Below are 8,002 nucleotides of genomic sequence, written 5' to 3' on the forward strand. Positions count from 1 at the left end.
GAATAGATATGTACATAATATAAGTGAAAAGTTGAAATCTATCCAAAATTATTGCATCTCGCATGTGAAAAGGGAAGGAAATGTTATTCTGGATGGGTTGTTGAATGTTGCGTGTGAGCTCGCGCTAGAGGAAGTGAGATAGCGTGACTGCAAAAAATAAATAGTTAGTTGGAGTTAAGACTACTTGCCAAGTTTATACGTCAAACAATTCAAATTTCTTGACAGATAACCAACTTTTCTTCTGCATAAGGTCGAGTTATGAGCATTTATTGTGAAATGCTCTCTAAATTGGCAACGATGGTGGAGTGATTTGCATTGAATATTAATTTCAAAATGCCCGTTCATTTAATGAAAAGAGTTGGTAAGTTGGTGAAGCTAAATTTTGGACAGATTTCATCAGAATTCTTTGCAACTATTCAACGAGTACAGAAATGGAAGCCAATTTCACTCTGGAGTCTTCCAAGCTTATGCCAGCTTTTTGAGGACCTGTCCCCCTCAAGAAGCTTGAGAATATGTTCCTAGCAAAAGATCCAATGTTATTGAAGGCAATTCAACTGGTTTTGGGAGAAGAGGTAGCGTTTATCGGCCACCGATACAGGTGTAGAGCTGATATTTACTCACTTATCATGGCATGGGGATTGGAGCTGGGATACACCTATGATGAGGTGATAAAAGTGTTGAACAAAATCATTCCAAAATAATACTTGTTAAATTTGGAGTCCCTGTTGGAATGGGTTGTGCCAGGATGGGGCTTCAATCTTACTGAAGGCATCCCTAAGGAGAATAGGGAGTTGCAGGCGAGGCATTCACAAATCTAGTTCCTTCACCACTGTGAGGAAGCCAAAGCTCACTTTATGGATGATGTGAATCGAGGATGAGCTCGCTTTATAGATGATGTGAATCAAGGATGGGAATGGTTGATTATTTTTGTCCAAATAATGGAGGTTGAAGAGGTAATTTGGCAGGAGGGTGGGGAGAGAGTGGCAGAGGATTTGAGACATAGGAGGCTGATCACGTGAAAATTATCTGCAGAATTAGCAAAACAGGGTGTAGTGGGTGGAAGTGGTGGTGAGTTAGAAAAATCTAGCTTCGCGAGGGGCAGTGGCCAACGATGTAGAAGGAAGAGTTGGAGTTTCACATGCCTCTACGGGAAGAAGAGGATCTCACTGAATCAAGGTACTTTGGGTACATTTTTATTTAGATGTTTTTATTTCAATCGGAAAACTTAAATCTTTAATTTTGTTAAGTGATGAACTTATCAACCAGCTTTTGGCAAGATGTAATTTTGATTTCTGATAATGTGGGGCTAGGTAGGGTCTGAACAGTAAACATTTTGAAATACCATGGTATTAGACAGTAGGACTGGATGGTGGTTGGGGGTGGTTTGAGAGAGTGGCTTCTCTTTTTTTGGAAGTTTGATGCATATGTATGTTTTAGTTTAAAGAAATAAAATATAACTATTACTGATAAAAATAAATAAATAAAGTAATCTTCTTATTTAATTAATTATGAATTTACAACTTATATTAAATAACCTTTAGTATTTAGTTAAATTCAATTTCTAGTCTTCCATAATTAAATTTCTTTAAATTATTTAATTACCTAACTTATTCTTTTCTAATTTAAATATTAAAAATTTTCCCAAATTCTAATTTCAATTAATTTCAAATAAATGTGCATGTCATTTCATGAATTCAAAAATCTAAATTCAAATCAAATGCAACTCAAATTCAAGTTTCATGCTAATTTCCTACAACACATGCCTAAAATCCTAACTAGAATTGACTTTGAGTTCAATTGTCAATCATTTTTTTTCTAACTAGGCAATCAAGTTAGTCAACTGGTCAGTTTCAGTTAACTCTTCAATTAGCTTTTCTAACTTCAAATCAACTTTTTCTAACATATCAATCAAATTAGTTAACTCATCAATCAATTCAATTGACTAATCAATATATATAGTTCACTTACCAATCAAATGAGTTCAACTCTCAATCGATTTGAGTTATTCTCTCAATCAACTTGGTCTCATGCAACCTCAATCGTTGATCAATTTAGTTCTTGAATCAATCTCGACCGTCCAAATTCTCTCTCTGAAATCTATAAATTGAGCATCAATCTCCCATTTTTAAGAGAATCACGATCTTCAAATTCTTTATGTCTTAATGTAGGTTAGTAGTGCAACTTTGAGATCCAACATTCTGCAAGATTGAGAAGGACAATGAGAGCGACATGCATTTGTGCAACATGGAGTTTTGATTGACATTATTATTCATAATCTTTTTGTTTCAATTGCATACTTTTATTGATGTTACGTAGGATTTCATTATTGAGATTGGGCTTTTCATTATTTCCCTTTGATTCTAATTAACTCGATTTTCAATGATTTCAGGCATAAAACAAGTGGTGAAGTCAACATGAACAATCTTCTAATTTCTACATTTCTTGTGTGTTTTCAGGTTATAGGTACAAAATTCCGCATTCATGTCCAAATTTTCGCATTTGCTAAAACATTCCACATTTATGTCTAGATTTCCATATTTGTGAAGACAATTTCGCATTCGTGTCTAGATTTTTGCATTCACGAAGACATAATTCTGCATTCGTGTCTAGATTTTTGTATTCACCATTATAATTTCACATTTGCCATAATAATTTTGCATTTGAAAAAAAATCACATTTGCACTTATTATTTCACATTTGCCATATCTCTCAATTTCACATTTGTCAATCTAGCATTCTGCATCTGACATCTTACTATTTCACATCCAATATATTTGTATTTTATATTTGATGTCTTTCTATGTTGCATTTGATATTTTCATATCATGCATTCAATGGTGTCTCATTTTGCATTTGACTAGTAAAAATTAAATAAATTGTTCTTTTTTTGTGTACTTACTCGAATTTTTGTTCTATGATTTTCTTTGCTACTGATTTTTTGTTTCTAATGTGTGGCAAGTCAAATTTTGAGGAAGAAAACCAATGATCGGTCAATGACAAATGAAAAATCTCAAACTACTAATTGATTTATGGATATAGAGGTAGTTAGGACTGTATATTTTTGTAGTGTAAATCACACTTCGTTTGGTGCATAAAATAAATTATCGTTTTCTACGTTTTGAGCCTTAAGCTCATTCATGTTTAACTCTATTAGTGGGCTTGTCTCCCAAGAAGCCCTTAAGGTCGGGTGTAAGGGAACGACCCAAGTAGTACTAATCTAGTCCATTGTATAAAAAAGGATGCGACAAAAGTCATAGCCCGCCGGTATAATGCCCCCATAAATTAAGATCTACATCAACCCATCTAAAAGACCTTGATATCATTCCTATCTATCCATGAATACCATTCCCTTTAGAAGCAATTTAGATGCCAAGAGTAGAATCCACAAGTCCAAAAATTCACATACATCCAAAGATCAACATGTCCAATTTAAAAGACATATCAAATCAAAGAAAAATTTGATCCAAAATCAAACAACAATATCCAAAAGGCCACAAAAGCCAATTAAGCGAAAAGAAAATTTGAAAACTATGTGGATTCCTAAGTTATAGAAGCAATGAGTTCCAAAGAACCAGAAAGCAAAGAAAAATCAAAATCAGTGTGGATTCCCATAAAAGCATTGCATTCCAAAGAAAAATCAAAATTGGCATCCAGACTTGTTATTCCAAAAGCTCCCCTCAATCATCCATCTACACATCTCCCATCTTTCAATTCTATTTTTCCATCATTTCCTTCATCCACTTTGGGTCCTTATTTCTCAAATTATACATCCACTCCTCCATCAAAATTTTAAAATCCAAAATCCACTTGTCCTTCATCACTCCACCACCCCTCAAGGTGCGTGCCAACATTGATCTTGAATAAATTTACATCTATCCTTGCACAAATATTCCAACACCTATTTTCCATCATTCCACCCCTTAGATCCAATCCTTTGCATAAATCCTTTTCCCATTCCATCCTATCATCCATTTCATTTCCCTTTACCATCACCCTACCAACGTGTTTGAGAATTCCCTTAATATCCATGATACAATGTAGCACACGCTTCAAGGATACCATCCAAATAACTATGAGAATTTGCCAAGATCTAGAGTCTAGTTGATAGCACAAATAAGAGAGAATAAATATGATAAGAAGAAACTGTACTCTCTTCAATAATGCAATAAGATGAATTATAGTGTAAATGAGCCTGCTTATAAAGACAAGGCTATGAGAGCACACAATCATGACATGTGGCCCAATGAAATACAAGGGTAGGTAGGAAAAATAATAAAATATTCCACAAGAGGTAGATCACCCACCGAAGGTGGAATGTAACAACAAGATAATACCATAAAAGGTGGAAATTCTCCTACATACATCATCCCTATGTGTACACTTCCCTAAGTGTCTCATATGCAATCTACTATGAATGCATTATCCTAAGTCAACTTAAGTAAAGTGTAATTATGAGACATAATTTACACCAACACCCCCCTTAAGTGCAAATTAGGAGAATGTAGAATCAAGTTAACAATGCAAGGTGGGCCTCAGTTACCACGCCATGTTAGGTACCCATTTACAAATGCAATGCAATCTCTCACAAACAGAGAAAGAGAGAAAAACCCAATGGGAAAAAACTCCTCCCCCCCCTTCCTTCAAACCCCCAAAAGAGAGATGAAAGCACACAATGCTCTCAATGAAGAATGAGAAGAACAAAACTCATGTAAGGAAAAAGTCCCCCCATAAGAGAGAAGGAGATAGACTATGAAGCCCCCCCTCAATGTAGAATCTCCAACTAAGATGGTCTAATGATGTTGACCAAAATACCTCTCCATTAGGAAGAAAGAGATCCAATGTTGTAGCAATAATGTCAAAGTGTGACAAAACCAGGTGCTAATGTCGATGAAGAAGGACCAATGAATCACTCACTACAACAAAATGAAGATTAGGCATGGAGACACCTACTTTGAGCATCATTTGGATACTCATCAATGGCAGATTTGTACAATCTAAGTCTCACTAGAGCCATGCACAAATGTGTACAATCAAAGTTTCAACTGGAGTCATGCACCAAGTCTCACAAAGATATTTCCTAATATACGTGTACAAGAGGACTACATAAAATGTGTCATCAATGACAAAGTACAAAGAGGTGTGGCACTTTATTTTAGTGCATTACAATATAGCTAATACAAGAGAATACAACATGATGTAGTGCAAATCTGGAAACATGAAGATGATGTCACAAAAAAGATGCCATGTAGAAGAGTGCAAATGAAGATGCCTTTGATTGGAATGTCACTAAGAGATACAAAGGAGCAAACTGACCCCCCCCCCCCCCCCCCCCCCCCCCCTTGGTTGTCAGTTGGAGATGCTGCAAACAAGTATGAAAGTGTGCAAGAAAAAAATGTTCCCAATTTTTCTTATTCTGTGACAATTTTATTTTTAAAAAGATTTAAATTTTTAAAATAAAAACATTTATTAAAAACCCATACAAAATAAAAACTCTATTAAAATTAATAAAGAAAATTTGATTTATTCTTTTTTTTTTAAAAAAACTTCATTAATAAATAAAGCAAAAAAAACACACACATTTTTTTTATTTATGAATTTTGAAAAAAAAACCTTTATTAAAAAAATAAAGTTAAAAAACACACCCTTTTTTCGAATTTTTAGAAAAAAATTAATTATAAATAATTAAAGATAAACTCAAAAAAATTATCAAAAAATATTATTATAAAGACATAAGTCTTTTTTACTTTTTTTTTTTCAAATATTTAAAAAACTTATTAAAGATTTTATTTATTAAAATAACAGAAAAAAATTATAATAATCCCCAATTGGGTGGGGGGGGGGGCGCACAAAGCCCTGAAGGTCCATAGAGCTACCTGTGGCTACTTGTAGGTACCTTGTGGTTACTTGTTGGAACACTGCGGTTAGTCGCAGTGCTTGCGGTGTACTTGCAGTGCCTATGGGCAAATACAAGCCCGTAATTTTTTATTTTTATTTTTTAAAAACAAAACAACAAAACACGCCCCCACTTTAAAATTTAAAAAAATGCATTTTTTTTTTGTTTTTTTTTGTTTTTTGAAAACTATAAAAAATTGAAAAATAATTTATTGTTTTTTTTAATTTCAAACCTATACTTACAAGTCCGTATGATGGCCAAGGAGGGAAAAAAAAATTCAACTAGAAGTGATGGAGGCAAATTTCGACGAATGGACAAGCGATCTTGAGGTTTTTGGTCCTTCTGAGGGCGATGGTGATGTCGGATTTGGCCAAAAATGCTCCAAAATTGCAGATCACTTGTGGGACAAGTCACTACTCTCCACCTTCAAACGACTCTAGATTTGGCCTCGAATGTCAGATTTGGACGAAACAAAAGGTGATTCTAACTTTCTTGAGCCTCCTCAATCCAATGGTAACTTCAAAATTGACCCAAAAAAGTCCAATAATAACCTATAATAGAAATTTCCAAAATACAAAACCCCAAATGCATCAATTTTATCTTAATTGGCAAACCAATGGCACTTAATAGCTCTGATACCATGTGAGAATTTTCCAAGATCTAGAGTGCAATTGATAGCACAAACAAGAGAGAACAAATGCGATAAGAATAAACTATACCCTCATCAATAATGCAATAAGATAAATTATAATGTAAATGAGCCTGCTTATAAAAACAAGGCTATGAGAGCACACAATCATGAGATGTGGCCCAATGAGATACAAGGGTAGGTAGGAGAAATAATAAAATATTCCACAAGAGGTGGATCACCCACTAAAGGTGGAATGTAACAACAAGATTAGAACACAAAAGGTGGAAATTCTCCTACATACATTATCCCTATGTGCACGCTTCCCTAAGCATCCCATATGCAAACTACTATGAATGCATTATCCTAAGTCAACTTAAGTAAGGTGTAATTATGAGACATAATTTACTCCAACAATAATGATATTCTTGAGTCCTTCCTCCATCTTCTATCATGCATTTGTGTTGCTTTGTCACATGTTTTCCCATGCTCAATCTTATGTTTAGTCAATTTCCTAGATATCTATTCATGAAATGCTTCAGAATTTAAGGTTGTTCTTCTTTTAACATTATCTTTTGGTTAGGATTTGTACTCGACTTGGAAGAGAATCACTTATTGTATCTTGATACCAACATATTTTGATTACTATATCTCACACACTTAAGCAATAGCTCTAAATCATTGCAATTTTTTAGGTGAATACATGATTAGTGAAAAATCTAAAATCCTACTTTAGCGTCATTGTAATTCTCAAACCCGTGTGAGCTTCATTGCTTATGAGCCAACACACAAAAGAATAAATGACAAGAGAAAAAGCAATATCAAAAGATCAAAAGAAAAGAATGAGGAAAAAAAGGAAACACCAAGAAAAGAAAAGAAAAGATGCAATTTCAAAATGCTTGGCTTTGGAAACATGTGAGTAACTCCATCAGGGCTATGGATGCCTAACTAGCAATAAAGCAATTTTCGTGAAATTACAATGATAACCTCGTCAGAGCTATAGACACTTGTTGGTAGTGAGGCTCTTTCTAGGATACTTTTGAAGTCAGGGTAACTCACATTGCTAGTCATGTTGGATTCTAAGGATTACAATGGTCATATGAGCAAGATAAACCCACTTGCACGCACATTGGTAATCAAAGGCTAAGTACTTTGATCTAGTTTAGGATTATTCTTTGTTTTTGAGTATGTCTCCTAGTCATTATATTTGTTTGGTTTATTTTTTGGAGATTCTAAGTGTGGGTTGGGTCTCTATTTTTGAAATGTTCAGGAACACTTATTTGGGTGATGCTAAATGTTGTGACGATTTTACACATCACACTTTCAAATGGAGACCTCTATACTCGGGGGCAATTTTCATCGACTCTATCCTTCCTACCACATCTCCCATTATCCCTCGTCAACCATCCATCACCCTATCTACATCCATCTTGCTTTTCCATATTTGATCTTGATAAAGCTAAGGATATTCATAAGCATTA

The sequence above is a fragment of the Cryptomeria japonica genome, chromosome 8, assembly GCF_030272615.1.
Source record: "Cryptomeria japonica chromosome 8, Sugi_1.0, whole genome shotgun sequence".
Classification (NCBI taxonomy): Eukaryota; Viridiplantae; Streptophyta; class Pinopsida; order Cupressales; family Cupressaceae; genus Cryptomeria; species Cryptomeria japonica.